The 15,869-nt window shown below is 44.6% G+C and overlaps 1 protein-coding gene across 2 annotated transcripts in view; it reads left to right on the top strand.

The window, feature by feature from the left end:
• Window positions 1–15,869, top strand: part of SKAP1 (src kinase associated phosphoprotein 1) — a 1,036,580-nt gene that overhangs the window by 507,755 nt on the left and 512,956 nt on the right. The gene's annotated exons all lie outside the window — the stretch shown is intronic.

The following is a 15,869-nucleotide window of genomic DNA, read 5'->3' as shown; positions in this document are numbered from 1 at the left end:
TATTGTCCGTCATTTATCTACTGGCACCTGCCCGTGCCATGCAGTCATGCCCGCTGTGCATGTAATCGATTTTTCTTGATCATTAATCTTTCCAGATCCTACATTTATCTACTCACTGCACATCTTCTGTCAAATTCAAGGCCTACTTACTTTGTCGTGGAGTCTGTTTCAAAGTTCTTCGACTTCTGAGTGCCCTGATTTTCTTAGAGTCCGTGAGGGCAGACGACCTTCCTTGTTAAGTGTTTTAACCTATGGAACACCTTGCTTACAGGCTTCCATGGGCAGCCTGATCTTCTGGAGATATTTAAATGGTCGCTTTTTACTTCTTGAACATGTGCGTCTTTTCCGTCTACATTAGCGACAAAGTAAGCCCAGGGACCTACGTGTCTCCTTCGCTTAATAAAGCTAGTTGTCATAACATTAACTGCTGACACTTCTCTGTGATTCCAAATCCTGACAAGGCCATCTCAGCCTTCCATCCCTTTGAGGTCAGTAAATTAAGTACCTCTACGTTTTGTAATAGTACACGTTCTTTGCAACGCCAAAAAAGCCACATAAAGCATTAAACAAAACAAGGTATTATCTATGCACTCTAATCGTGGCCTTTTGGGTTGTCACTGACATATTTTTTGCAGATTTATATAGCGAACTTGACCTGGATGTATTGGAGCGCCTTACATAAGCCTCATATACATTACCCAAGAACACATTTTGTTTTGAATTTTAGGCACGGGGGATTAAGTGATTTGCAAAGAATCTCTGGATGTTGGACCTATGATTGGTTGTTAATATTGTATTCTGTTTCTCCAGTGACCCCCAGTGTGTGTCCAGTCACTGCTTACCAAGCCACGCCTCTTGACCGCAGAGCTTCCATTCTATTCGTCCACTGGAGTGCCACGCCACCGGCCTGTGCCACGCCTCACACTGGGGGTCGCTTGAAAGGCCGGGTCGGAGCCGAAGTTGGGTTACGTGGCGCCATCTCGTGGCTGCATCATAGCATCCTCCAAAGTAGACCACTCGGGAAGGTGGGGTGGGTGGGGGAGGAATGATGAATCAAAAATATCAGTCGCAAAAGACGCGGGATATAAATAGAAGCCATAACTACAGTAACCATGGAACAGCTGGAAAAAAATCAGCTGCCATTTCAAAAACGGCATGCCACCCTTTGTGGCCGTGCCGCCACCGCGCGGAATCAAAAGAGGGCGAGCGACGGAGAAAATAAAAACATTTAAGTCAGAATTATGTTCGTTTTAGTAATGTGATAAAGAAGTCCCAGGGACATCTTTTCAAATTTAGTGCTTTTCCTGCGCACGGAGAAAGCCCCACAGACATCTGTTTGCATAAATTGTGCGTGGCAGCGTCAGGTTTGAATGGAATTTATCTGCATTTCATAGGCTCGGCTTGAGGTATATTGAAATGGATGGCTGGGCAGACTCCGGGCGGACATGTTGGTTTTTCCATCGGTGCCTGAACTTTTCACCCTGAGGTCCGAGGCCGGTCACGGGCTGCCTCGTCTGAACTCGTGCTGTGGTGGAGGCTGGACACAGGCTGACCTGTTCAGCGTGACCTCTCTCGCAGGGTTGGAGTCAGGGCAGAGGTTGACCTGTCTGAAGTATACCGCTTAGCGTCTTCCCTTCCCTCTCACGTAGTCCTTTCTCTCTGACCCCTCAGCCTTACCCCCCTCTCCGGTTCCCCGCTGTTGTTTCAAACGACCCAAAGGCAGCCTTAAACTCCCAAATGACATAACTTGTTCAATCTTTCGACTTCACAATTCCCTTTGTCCACTCTTTTTCCTGTCCACCCCTCCCCCCACCTTACCTCCTTTCAGCGCTTTCACGTGTCCCAGGTTTTTAAGCGCTATACAGGTTTGTATCAAGGCATGCGCTGCTTTCTTTACACTTCACCATCTTTTCCTATCTTTTATCCTTTCCCTCCCCTGTCTCTGCCCATTTCCTCTACTGTTCTCCTTAGTGCTTTGATGTGACCCATCATCAACACTAAGCACTACACATGGAGCTTAGATGACATTTGACTGAACACACTATCAAAGAATCATCTATAAGAGTTTAAAGCAAGGGAATCGGTAGCTCTGTCAGTAGGATGTAATTAAAGTGAAAACTAGGACGCAGGTAACATTTTGCTTCTCCATCACTGGATTCTCGGCAATGTCCATAAACAGTGAAATAGAACTCCGGGCTCAAACCCTGCCTGAGAGGTACGGGACCAGAATCAGTGGGAGATATGAACACAGTCTATTCAAATACATTATTTAAGAGAACCTTAATTCACTAAGGTGTTAGTCTGAGTCACAAACCATATAGTGGCGTGTGACATAAGTATGAACTAATTTAAAATAAAACTACCCTAGAAATGTGTGTTGACATGAACACAGTTTACAAGAGCAGCCAGGGCAGCTTTTCTGATGGAAAAACGAGCCTTCGATCTATTGGAGAGTGTTCTGTCAACTTTTGGTCCCAATTTCTCATGCATGAATCTATCCATCTAGCTGCAGACAGTTTAAAGGAAGCCATCATAATGGATCAATAACAGCCTAGATTTGCTTAACTGTCCTTTTTTGTCTCCTAAGTGATGCATCAAAGCTCTTTTTACTTAGACGTTATGGAGAGATATTGGAAAGAAGGCCAGTATTGAAATTGCTTGACTCAGATGAAAGTCTGAAATTAGTTTGTGCAGAAAGGAAGAGCAAATCCTTAAGAAGATCTTATTAGGATAGAAAAGTCTATGCTTCCTGTGTGTCTAGTACTAGAATTTCACTCACTCTCCTGACTGATGTTGCTACTGAAAACGAAACTTTCATTGGTGAAATAACTCTACACTTGATATGTTTATTAATGTATTGGTTGAGCAGAGGATGTCATTTATTACATAGGACAATGTTTCATTGGTTTGGAGGGGGAAAGTCTTCTAACTTGATTACCCTCTAGAAAATATTTAGTCACCAGAATAGTGAAAAAGATACCTGATAGAGAAATTTAGTGGCAGCCATATGTACTTTACTGAAGCCAAATTGAAGGATTTACTGGAGTTTGAAGATTTTCACACAATGATCAGTGTGTCGTCTTGTTCGGGTTTGATGCACAATCTGACCTAAATTAACTCTTGCTGGGGTCTGAACCTGGGCTCAGGGTGGCCTGTGTGAGCGTTTGTTGGGATTCAGCTTGCATGCACTGTTACATTGTCCAGGACATGTAGCTGTTTCTCATTTGATACTTAGGTCCGGATTTAGAGGAGGGCAGTAACAGATTTTTTCTGTCCTCTGCATTCATCGTCCATGTTATGCAGGTGTGGGAAGGTTGCCTCAGATGGTGAAGCAAAATAGGCTCCCTCATGAAGATCACCATGCACACTTGTGCAGCCGAAGCTGAATATAGCATCACCTCAATTAATCAATCAATCAGTCTGTACTTGCTGAGTGCGGCTTATCACCCTGAGGGGTATTCAGGCGCTGAGGGGTGACGCTGCAAACTGGTGGCCTCTTGTCAAGGAGCTAGGTCTTTAGCTTCTTCTTGAAGTCAGGGAGGGAGTGTGTGGTTTGAAGGTGGAGGGGAGTTCATTCCAAGCCTTGGTGGCGAGGTAGGAGAAAGAACAACCTTAGCAGTGGCTCTGGCAGATGAGTGAGATGTGTCTGAGGGAGGTTGACTGGAGTTCTCTGGGGGATTGATGGAGGGTCAGATGGTGGTTAATGTGTTTGGGTCTGATGTTGTGGAAAGCTTTGAGGGTCAGGACCTTGAAATCGCATCTCTTATGCACAGACATCTAGTGTAGGCTTCTAATGTGTGGGGTGATGCTGGTGCATTAGCAAGAACTAGGATGAGCCTTGCTGTGGAGTTCTGTATAGTTTGGAGGCGGTCGAGCAGTTGGGTGGTGACTCAGATGTAGAGTGTGTTTCTGTAGTCAAGTCTGCTGGTAATTATGGTTTGGGTGACCGTTCTTCGGGCGTCAACAGCGATCCATCTGAAAATCTTTTGTTGCATGTAGAGGAGGAGGAGGAGGAGGAGGCAGGAGGCTGCAACTGTGTTTATCTGTCGCCTGAAAGTGGGTTTGCTGTTGATGATGATGGTGAGGTTGCTGGCATGGCCTGACTGGGTCGGGGTTACCATAGGGCAGTAGGCCATCAGGTGTCATCTGAGGGGGATGAGCTGTTTCAGAAAATTATCACTTCTGACTTGTCTGCGTTCAGTTTCAAGCAGTTCGTTCTCATCCATGTTGCTCTTGGCATTGCAGAAGTTGGCTCTCAGGGTGGCATAGTCCTCAGAGAGTGAGAGGATGAGTTTTGTGTCCTTGGCATATGAGAAGATATTGAGTCAATGGGTGCAGACGATGTCTGCCAGTGGCATCATGTAGGTGTTGAAAAGGGTAGGTCTGAGAGACGACTCCTTAAGAATGCCTCAGATGATGTTCTAAGGTTCTGAAGTGAAAGGAGGTAGGTGAATTCTTTGGGTGCGTCCTGTGAAGAAGGTGAAGGTCCATTTGAGGGCGTTTCTCTGAATTTTGAGGTGGTGGAGTCTAGTTACGAGGGTGTGGTGGGAATGGTGTCAAAGGCCGCTGAGAGGTCGATGAGGATTAGGGCTACTTTTTCTCTGCCCTCGAGAAGGGCTCTGATGTTGTCCGTTGCGGCAATCAAGGCTGCCTCTGTGCTATAGTTGGTGCCAAAACCTGCTTGAGAGTCGCCTAGTAGATGATATTCTTCTAGGTGTTTGGACAGTTATCGGTTGATGACTCTTTCTAGGACTTTGTCGGGGAAAGGTGGCAGCCTCTACCTTCTAATTTAGTATTGGCAGTTCACCACCATTTTCAGTGGTGAACCTTCTATGCATGACCACCATGTAAACCATAGCCATCATGGACTGAATTCTTTGTGTCCCTGACCTGCTGGGAGAAAGTTTGCATCACATCAAGGATGGAGACCTAACAACACTATAGGGGTACCCTTCCATTAACTTGGGGAGTGCACCAACAGCATTATTTCAGTTTGTGGCAATTTCTTGATAATGTATGTTTACCTATACATCCTATAGCTTTACCTATGCTATTGTATTGATTCTAGATTATTCTTTAAAATGATACAGTTTAACTAATGATTGCAATATTGTGTCTGTTTCTTATTTGTATGGTTTGTAATTTCTTCCTTTCTTAAGAGCTCTTTTGCCCCCTGGGCAATAACACTGCTATAAAACTGCAAATAATTGTATAAAATACCTACAAGTTCTGGTAGCATTTCCACCTTACCGACTATCGTACTTTCACCACTGAGGCTTCTCCTGCCAACACTGCTGAAGGTTCCTTGAGAGGGAGAAAATAAGTCTAAATAGAGTGTACTACCCTCCACCAGTATGGCAATAGTGTTTCTGCCACACACACAGCACCATCAGAGGTTAACCCTGCACCCCAGTTATTCCTTTTGAATGCCTATTCAAACAGAGAAGGTTTCTGCTGTTTCCTGAACTGCGGGCAAGATAACTCGGAGGGTTCTGTGTCAATGGCAGATACCAGCTTCAAACCTGCAGGCGAAGGGTTTGAATCATTGGTGTCTACTGCGGGCTGCCCACATCATGAGAGATGAGTACCAAGGAGTAGTAAAGAATGAAACTATCATCACACGGGTAGTTGTGAAATAAGGGTCTAGTAGGCACTAATGCATGAAATTAAAGACTGGTCCCACACACCCTAATTTGGTAATAAAAGACCACCATAATTATGATGTAGTGAGCCCCTTAGACCCTTTAGGGTCACTGCATGTAGATTACCTATGTCCCTGTGCACTATAATAATAGGCATCCGTTTGTGATTGAATCAGTTGGGTTCCATGTCACTTGTTCAGAAGCATAACAGAATGTTATTTTCTGATTTTTGGGTGCATATGTTGAATTTTTGGTTTACTTTTTATAATGTCTTGTCGAAAAGGGATTGCAAAAAAAATATACAATGCGCAGTCATTGCTTAATTTTAATAAACAAAGAAGCAAAAGGCCCAAAGTACTTCTTAGGAGCCCTCTGTTGCAGCAACCATACGGCCTGGGTTGCCCAGTACTATGACTGCCTAGTCTTGATTCCACCTCTTCCACTGTGCTTCCCTTTTTAGGGTCAAGCACAAAGCGCTCCGTCCCTGGTGTAATCTTTCTGTGGGCTTTTAACCACACCCATGTCAAGCCTATCAATTTGGTTGGTTTGTGGACTTACCTTTTAAAATTAGCTTGATTTAATTAGTGAAAGGAATGACTTTTCCAGTGTTTAGCCCGCCTCGAGTGCACCGGCCAACTACTGAAAACAAACAAGGCTCCATGTTTTCCGTATGGTTTCTGCACTATTTTTTTCTCTTTATTTCGTAGGCAGCGCGATCTCGCTGGGCAGTAGTAGAGCACTTTGCATGACATCGAGCCTGTTACATGGATATTTGCACTTTTGCTGGTTACATGGATAATTACACTTTTGCTGGTTACATATATAATTGCACTTTTGAAGATACGTTTCACTGCGAGCGAACTTGCTTTGCACTCATGGGGACCATCAGCTTGCTTATGTGAAACAGTTTTACTTTTCAGTTTTTGTGGCAAGAAAAGTCCGGTTAGGAGTTTACAGCTCTAATAGCTTTAACTCGAGTAAACGTGAGACCCATTGCATTGCAAATGCTTGTTACTCATTCTTGCACGGTCTTAATCACCAACACTTTCTCCTTTTGTCTGAATCCCCCTCCCTTTTTATTTTTCCTTCTTTATCCTTTTTTGTCCTTTTCTCTCCTTGCTCTGGGTCGAAGTCTAATGATGAAAAATAAGTTCTGTTCCCCAAACATAAGTGCAGTCAACTGGCACAAATGATGAAATGTATTTTTGTTACTGTCAACCCTCGGTGACCTCTACAGTTCAAGGACAATGTTAGTTGACAGTAGCATTATAAAAAGCGTATAAAAAGGTGAACGAATTTCCAGAACAGTATTTAAAGCTGATATTTTATAGAGCATCAAGCGGATGCCTTGTGTAAAGGGTTTTTCAAAGCTAATAATTTGGGGTAGCTTCTAGGAATGAGGAAATTGTTAAGAAACTGAATAGCCTTGGATGGAGGGATGTTCGGCTAGAATGGTTTCATGTTTAGAAAAGTGCCTAAGTGTGACATATGTAATACGTGCAAAGGGGTATTTGGGGGCGCTTATCCAAATGCCCTGATGCGGATATATTCCAAGCAGTGCTTATAGCCACGGACCCCTGAAGTGACGCGCCCCCTTGTGCTAGTATTGTTGTTTTATGCAGAGCAAGCGCAGCTAGGAAGAAACGGAACGCAGAGCATCGTATCGGGGACTGTTGAGTGACTCGAGGTATTTACCTAAGTGGGGAGTGACCTCTTAGGGTGGAGGTCCCTGAAACATGGGACGCGCATCGGTGGATGATGGGTGCTCCTTGCAGAGATAAAGTAACCATAGTTGACAACTGGTGCGTTTGACTTGTCCTTTGGGTACCCCTCGTACTGCCCTTGTTACTCCAGGCCTCAGGGGTCACCAGGTCAGTGGCAGAGACACAAAGTACAGAGTGCTCCTGAAGCCATGTTTACTTTCTGCAGGTCAGGCCCTTTGCCCTTCTCATAGGACTACATCTATAAATAGGAGTCTGATGATAGGTGGGGCAAAGGGTCAATCCTGTGATGTCATTAGGCGCTACGAAGTGAGTGATCTCACTTCCGCTAGCCTTGGTATTTTAGTGGATTGGGGAGGGCGGGTGGTAGCGAAGGGACTGGGAGGTATTCCAGACCCTAGATGCATAGTTGAAGAAAGCTCGTCACTTGGTAGTTTTGTTATTTTAAGTGTAATTCTATTTGAGGGTTCGTGGGTGGTATAATTCTAATTTGTGTATCTCTAGTGTATTGTTAAAGAGCATGCCTAGGGTGCGTACTTTGGGAAGTCCCCGTCCCCTCTCTTATACCCTCGTCGCTGAAATGGCACGTGATAGTAGTTAACTGCATGAGATATGGAAATCCGGAATTTTATGTTAGCCTGGATTTCCCATATTATGTGATCCTGGGCAAATCGCTGGACCCACCTTAACATTTTTTTTTTTATTCTGTCAAATTTGGAAACAGTTACAAGTGTGCTGACTCCTCCCTTTAGGAATTAGGGCGCCACCTTTCCGAGAGTCAAGAATTCGGTCATGTGTTCATGGTTAGAAATGCTGGAGGCCGATCTTGTATAAAGTCCTTTCTAGTTGCTTTTTGCATGACAATTTGGTCTCTAGTTGTTTTCAAAATTATTTCGGAAAAGTTTAGACGGCGCTGAATCATATTTAAACGGAGTTAATTGAATATGCTATTTACTTTTATGTTTCCAACGGAAACAATTTGTTCGGGCTTTTGATGATTTTTTTTACCAGCCTTCGCTGAAAAATACCAACCAATCGAATTTATTTAGCTTTTTTCTTTTCAACTTTGGTAGATTTTCCACCGATCTTAAATTTCGCGGGATTCTAATAACGTGGCTTGGTTAGTTAAACTTGGCAGACAAGAAATCTACTAGTTCGCATCCATCCAAGGTTAACTCTGCCGTATATTTTCCTGGGGTTATTAAACTGAGTAACATCAATTGAGGTGAATGAGTAAGCATGTTATTAATGGCGCCGAGAGACTGGAGATCTGCGGTATGAGGCGCCATTGAAAAACACCATATTATTTTCGTTATTATGAGCTTTGTTTTTGCATATCCTGTTTCATTCTACCTCCTCGGATGCCAGCCTAAACGAACATGCCAGAGGCGCCCAGCATCTCTAGATCATAGCACACGGTGTAGGCAGCTGCCTTCTAGGCACTGGTAACGCGCGCTCGAACAGCAACCAACCATCACTCCGAATTCGCGAGGGTGAGCATAGTATCCTTGCTGAGAACACATATCATTTGCACGTGCGTGTGTATCGGTGTGTGTGTTCTATGGACCACACGATATTGTATGTAACACTGCCAGCACGGGAGTGTGGGTGTTTTGTTGCTTCAGCCTGGCACTGTACCTGCGGCTGTTTATACCGGCGCCACCCTTAACCATTAAACCTGTACCACCTGGTACTGGTACTCTGGAGTTGCTAAATGTTACGGTGCCCCCTGTCTGTCCGCACGCTTGAATGAGTACAGCGCCTAGAAATTACTGCCGGCACCTGCCATTGTGCCGTAGCCTGTTTAGTGTCGGTCTGTATGTTAGACGCTGCAGTGTATCTCCACTGCCCACGCCCTGGTGAACAGATAGCCGTGCCAGACTTGTAACTGTGTCCAAGAGCGCAGAACCGTCTGCATTGTCTCGACAGCCTTTAGTACAAATATTTTGGGATAGTTTAAAAAAATAAAAGTGCAACAGCTGCATTTGGTGTCCGGGTGGTTACGCCAGGCCTTGCACAGTTATATGCGTGCCGCAGCCCCGGCATGCCAGAGTAGTGGCTCTCTGCCAGTGAATCCTGGCACCGCGCCTGCCATGCCACATGATAGCGCCTGGTTGGAATGCCAGACTCCTCATCAAAATATGTAGGCACAGACAGGCATGCGTTAGTGCGCCATGGGCCCGATTGCAAACTAGGAATCTTGGCCGCACATCCCATAGTTTGAGTGTAAAAAATACCATCCTCGGTGGGTGGGGTCGGGCTCACCCTTCGTAGCCCCGGGGCCATTACTCCTGCTTCAACACTGAGACCCGTGCTCCCGATAAGCCGGCCTGGTCTCGTCTCGCAGTGACACGCACTCCGCAAATCGACCCGCCGATCAGTTTTTCAGAATGTGATGTGCCCAGGTAACTGAAAAAAACATAAGTGAAATTACACACACTGGAAATCTAGCACGTGATCTATATTTTAGCGCAAAATGCGTTGCCGTGTCCACTTTAGAAACGAGGACGTAATTCCCTAAAAAAATAAAAAGTGCCGCGAACAACAGGTAATCGCGCCCCAGTTGCTCGTGTTGTCCCTAAACTTTTGCAATAGGATTTTTGCGTGAATTTGCTTTAATTATGCGACAGGGTATAAAGGTATAATGTCGGGAAGCTTGCCTAGCAAGTGTAAAGCAAAGTATGCAAATTGCACGAGACTGCACAGGCATAAGGAACATTTCACCCGTGCCTAGAATGCATTTGTGTGTTGGTTAAATTGGCAGCTGTGGAGCCAGAAAACCTGACTCTGAATGCCAGCTCCCCACTTGGCCAGACTGTATGATCTTGGGCAGGTGGCATTACCCCGCTGCTCATCTCTCCTTTCCGCTTAAAGTGAGAGTGCTAAGAAAAATGTTATATTAATAAACTGTACAATTACATCTTGAGGTCATGACGCTTCCTGGAAGCACGTCCTCACTGGATTCAGTGTAGCTGACTGCACCGCCCCCTAGACGCCATAATGCGTACTGCAGCAGGCTTTGACCCTATTGCTCTCGCATGACCGCCATTGCCGGGGTGGGCGGCAGGGTTGGCCCTTTGGACACTGAAGTATGAGGCGTGGTAATGATATCCGCATTGAGCGGCAGGTGAAATGTACACAGACCCAAAGAGTCCCCCGAGAGATAAAGGGGCCTTTGCACCCAGAACATCTCGAGCCCCTCCCACCAATACCAGTGCTGGCTTTGTGCAGTTATGAACATCTGCAGTGTACACTTCCCCACCCTGCCCCTGCGATGACCTCCGCACTGGCCCTGCGGTGACCTGCTGCACAGTGACCTCTCGATGACCTCAACCCTGAACTTAGAAGGGTCGCCTGGGGGTGACTGAGTTCAGGCTCGGTGTCAGCCTGCGGCCTGGGCCCAGGCTCGCAGAGGTTTGGAATTATGTGTGGACCTTGTAGTACAAGTCCCCCTGAATAAGGTCAAGTCCCACATGGCTGGCGACCCCCGAACTTTAAAAAAGTACATCATTTATACCAGGAAGCCCTTGTTCAGGCGTCTGATCTGATGCCTTTGCGGAGCTCGGAAACGGTCCTTCTTGCGGAACAGATTGTCCTTTGCACTTGTAAGGACCAATCCCTTCTCGTTTTACAGTGGGTGTCCCCATTCGTATTCCGGGCCTGATGTTATGAATGGCTTGGGGCTTTTCTATATAGCGAATAAAAAAATGACCTTTTGGACACGGGTTCAAGTCCGTTTTGAAGTTCCGAGTGAAGATGGATGCATCCGCCCCGTTTGAGAGTCATAATTCGGAGTTATTTCACATCACAAGACTGGTGTGCAGAAGAGAATGCTTGCTGCATAGTCCTGTTAATACCAGGTCCATTATGCTTCTGGCCCCTGGACGTCCAGAATGAGGTTATGCTGAGGGCAAACTCGAACCAGGGAGGTCACAGTGCGTACTGCAGCCCACCCTGTAGACTGTTGTGGCCTGAGGAGGTTCATTGGGAGTTCTCATCGCTGGTTACTGAAGACCCCCAACTCCATCACTGATCACAAAATAGCATCCCTAAAAATCAACAGGGATGGACTGTGCGAGCAATTATCTGTGGGGGCCAAGTTAAAGGGGTTTGATTTTAATAAGCTATAAACTCGATGTGTTCATGTTACAAAAGAAGATTGTGTTCAAAATGGCTGTTCTTCAAAATATCATACAAAATGGCTTTGTATCAAAAGGTTTAATTTAGACTAGGCTAGATGGCCTTCAAAAACCGTCTGGTGCAAATAATGTTTGTTCCTGTTTCTCGCCGAGTTTTTGAATCTGGTTTCGTATTTTTCACAAAGAATGGGACATAGTGAGTTCAAGCATTTTTTGCATCTATTTTCAGCAATTGTTTCTTGGTAACTTGCCCCAAGCTACTATATTGTGATAAATTTGATAAGAGTATAATCAAGGAAGCACTATTTATGATCACATTAGAAGAGCAACAGCGATAAGTCAAACACTGGCAAGCCCAAAATGTCTGGATTTAATTTGTGGAAGGATGCAAACAGTAACTGTGGATTCCTGTGTCAGCATATCAGGGCCAGATGTATTGCCTTTGCGACTGCTTGCGTATCTGTTTATATGGAATGCAGCAGCAGGCAAAATGTGAGTCCTGTCTAAAACATTGAAAGTAAACGACTGCCGCAATAAAAAATGCTTTCTGCATATGCTGCATGCATGATCTAAAAAATTTAATGGAGGATAGTTATGTTTACTTCTGAGATGTAAAAGAGAACCTCATGCATTGCAATGCAAGCTTATCCGTAGGAGACAGAATTATACAATAAACAGCCAATAGATTAAGGTGAGACAGCAATACTCCTTCTGGCAGAGTCAAACCACAATCAATATATATTTTAAAAGCTCTTGCAGAGACCTGCACTGTCAAGGAAGACTTAACACAGACATGAAATCTTTCTTCGGCTGAGTCTAAATGTGAACTAAAGTGGATTAAAGTTGCTACTCTACAAAATGGTGCACGTAGTCGGATTTGAAACAGCTTGCATTGGAACGGGTCGATCACAGAACAGCTCTTGTGTAAACCAAAAACAGCCGATGTAAAAGTCAGCGACAACATGTCGGGGCACATGTAAAACGTCCGGGGTGTGAAACAACTCCCATTGAAATAACCACTCTCCTGAGCTGCTCACCTACTCCACTGCTCATGTAGTATGTTCAGCACACCTAACATATGAAACGCCCCATTTGCAAAATACGTCATATACAATGTTGTGCGTTCTCATCATCTCACATTCACTGTTGCAGTGATGGTCCCTCTGTGCTATACATTTCTATCATCCATCTGCACGGTGGCTCATCTCTTGAGGACCCATCTCTACGATGGCTCGCCCCCATGATGCCCCATCCGTACCATGGCCCACGCTCATGATGAACCATAAGTATGATGTCTCACCCCCAGGATGATCCATAGATACGTTAGCTCACCCCATGACGATCTATTCCAACGATGACTCGCCACCATGTTGGGTATGATGACTCATTCTCATGAGGCCCAGCTGTGTGATGGCTCGATTTACTAAATCCATGAACAATGATGAGATGAAAGAGTAATCAAAAAGAGCAAAATAAAAGAATTAAGAAATGCCAAAACGGTTGGAGTCCATCCGCTGTGAGGGAGAAGAGTTTAGACCGCAGTGAACCAGGCCCTCAGTCCATCGCTCCTAGCAAGGTTATGCCTGCTGTGTGCTTGCAGGCATTGCTTGCACTGATGCTGCCACCACTATACTAGGAGGGTGTGTGTGTACACGTTTACACTCTGGCGAACACATGATGCTCGTGCTTTGGCTATTATATGTGTGAAAGTAGATTCAAGGTAGTAGTTTCTGCTGAAAATGTTGTGTATACATGTTTGTGTGCGTACTGCTGAATACCGGATACTGAGGGCTCGCATTTCACCCGTTCTCTCTGCAAGAGAAGTTTGTACTTCTGCAGTGCTTGCAGTACTGTGTGTGCTTCCACCTGTGAATTCTGGATGCTAACGGCGTTTGCCTTACCTGTTGTGCATGCGATGGAAGTTTAGATTCCTGCTTCAGTCTATATGCGATTGAAGCTTGTATTGTATTACTGTACAAATTAGAAGTCGAATTCACAAATGTATTGAACCATCTACTTTTTTGCAATGCATCATTTCCGAGTGGAGGATTTACACTTGAATGTATACTTGCATGCCTCCACCTCCTTAAATTGGGATGGGATGGGGTGGAGCCTCCTACAACAGAGTTTGATTATTAATCTACTACTAGTAACTTTTCCCTTGTTGGCTCCTCATCTCTGCCAGCAGGATGGCGATCTCTCTAAGGGGTAAGTATGGGGAAATTTAAGAACTGTAAGAAAATATTTTTTGGAAAAAGATCACAAATATTTTAAAGTGCAATATAAATGTAAACTAATTACAAATATGTATTTATTGTTAAACTGCCAATAATGAAATACATCCAGCACGTTAACTCATCAAATTAAATATGTGTTGAAAAAGAAAATAATTATATGTTCACGTCATGTATAAATATAAAATTTTAACATTTATTCACCCTCACTCACCTTTTTGTATTTAACATTATGTAGTGCTGGTTAAGTTACATTTTTAATTGAGTTAAACCCTTAACTTTTTTTCAAGTTAAAAAGTTTACTTTAAGTGTATCATTATATTTAAAACATAACAAATAATTATATGTAATTTTAATCATTTAAAATAAATAAATAAATATATATATATATATATATATATATATATAATCAATCAAACTAATTTAATATATCTAATATTAGTTCCTTTGGGGTGTTATTTTTTTATGGGGCTGTGTTGCACTAACAATGTTTGGCGTGGTGCTTGGCTTGCTACAAGGCTAGGTCGAGTACATTTGACCCTGTTTCAACATCTGTAGGGCTGTTGTAACTGCAGAAGTGTACTATGTATGTCCCTCACTATCTCCTCCTTTTCTTTCCCTTAACCCCTCACATTTATTAATTAGCCCCCATTTTTCCACCACTCCTCTGTCCCTCCCACATTTTGCTACTAACAAATACACCTAGGTGTGCCGAGATCTCTGCCACTGTGGCTCTATCTCCTCTCAAAAAAGATATGAGAGCAAGAGGCAGAGACATCCAGCCATAAGTATGAAAATTTAATTTTGTAGTCCGTGAGTTGGATACTGTAGTACAACTTTACATATTACAAAATTCAGCTTTAAATCTGCCCTAGTGTGTGTACCTGAGTTCTTGTACATGCACCAGTGAAGTTCAACAGCTATGAGCTTGTGCTTTACCTGTTCTGTCAGGGGCGGCTTCTCCGCAAGGGCCGGAGGAGCATCGCCCCCTACCAGCAGCAGGAGCTGCAAAACTTTTATACTAAAAACATAATAAAATCTGTTTATTATGTTTCTACTATAAAAGTGGGCGGGTCCACGGGCGTGACATACGCATGTATGTTTGGCTGGCCATCTCGGACGGCCAGACATACATGCGCACCAGGGTCTGTACAACCCAGGTTGGAGAGAGCAGGCAGAGGCTCCCAGTCTGGCCCTGGCTGGGCACTCCCAGCCAATCCTAACGCTGCTTTGAGCAGCGTCCGTATTGGCCGCAGGGCAGGCTGGGAGCCTGTGCCTGCAACAACAGAGCAGAGCGGATGGAGCGGTGCAGCACAGAAAAAAGCAAAGTTTTATTTTTATCATTATTATTATTATTTTTCTACCCACCACGCCCCGCCCCTTTTCCCTCCCGTGAGTTGCACCTGTGTTCTGTACCCCACTGAAGCTTGCACTACTGCTTCCTCTGCTGTATATGAGTGAACTTTGATCTGCCTATGTTGTCTCTCTTCAATGTGAGACTGCAGTGTTGCTGCCTGTGCTGTGACTGTTCTTCATGTGAGGGACTCTTGCACTGCTGTCTGTGCTGCATCTGTTCTGTGCGCTGGAGAAGCTTGCACTCCTTCCTCCCGTGAAGCTCCTGTTCTGAGTTTTACTGGCACTTAAGAAAACCTTTTCAGTGTACAAACAATAAAACTGTTGCTTTCGTCTGTTTAGACGCAGGAGTCGCATGAATGTATTCCACCCCAATGTTGTCCTATAACCCAGACAGCTTTTAGACTTTAAGGAAGTTAGACCTCGGGAGCCGGCTGTAGCTGCATTGGAGGGTAGGAGTAGATTAGGACCCGGAGGCCTCCATGTGATCCCCTCTCCCCACCAGAAATATACAATTGACCACTATTAAACGTTGGAAGTGTTTTATTCAAACATCAAACATCTCATAACTTTTCAAGCATAACAATATCTACACATCTTCATCTACACGTCATGAGCATTTCTGTGACCATAAATCAATTCTGACAGGATCCCTTCCTGTCCTGAACCACCATTGGACCACACAGGTGACCCATCTATCACCTGTATCCCTAGGAGGGGCGGTTACCCTGCCTACATCACTGTACCTTGTCCTCATGCTTCGGGTTCCGCCCCCTCCTC

Source organism: Pleurodeles waltl, chromosome 6, assembly GCF_031143425.1.
Source record: "Pleurodeles waltl isolate 20211129_DDA chromosome 6, aPleWal1.hap1.20221129, whole genome shotgun sequence".
Lineage (NCBI taxonomy): Eukaryota > Metazoa > Chordata > Amphibia > Caudata > Salamandridae > Pleurodeles > Pleurodeles waltl.
Note: the sequence above shows the minus strand (reverse complement) of the source record. Positions and strands in the feature narration are given on the sequence as shown.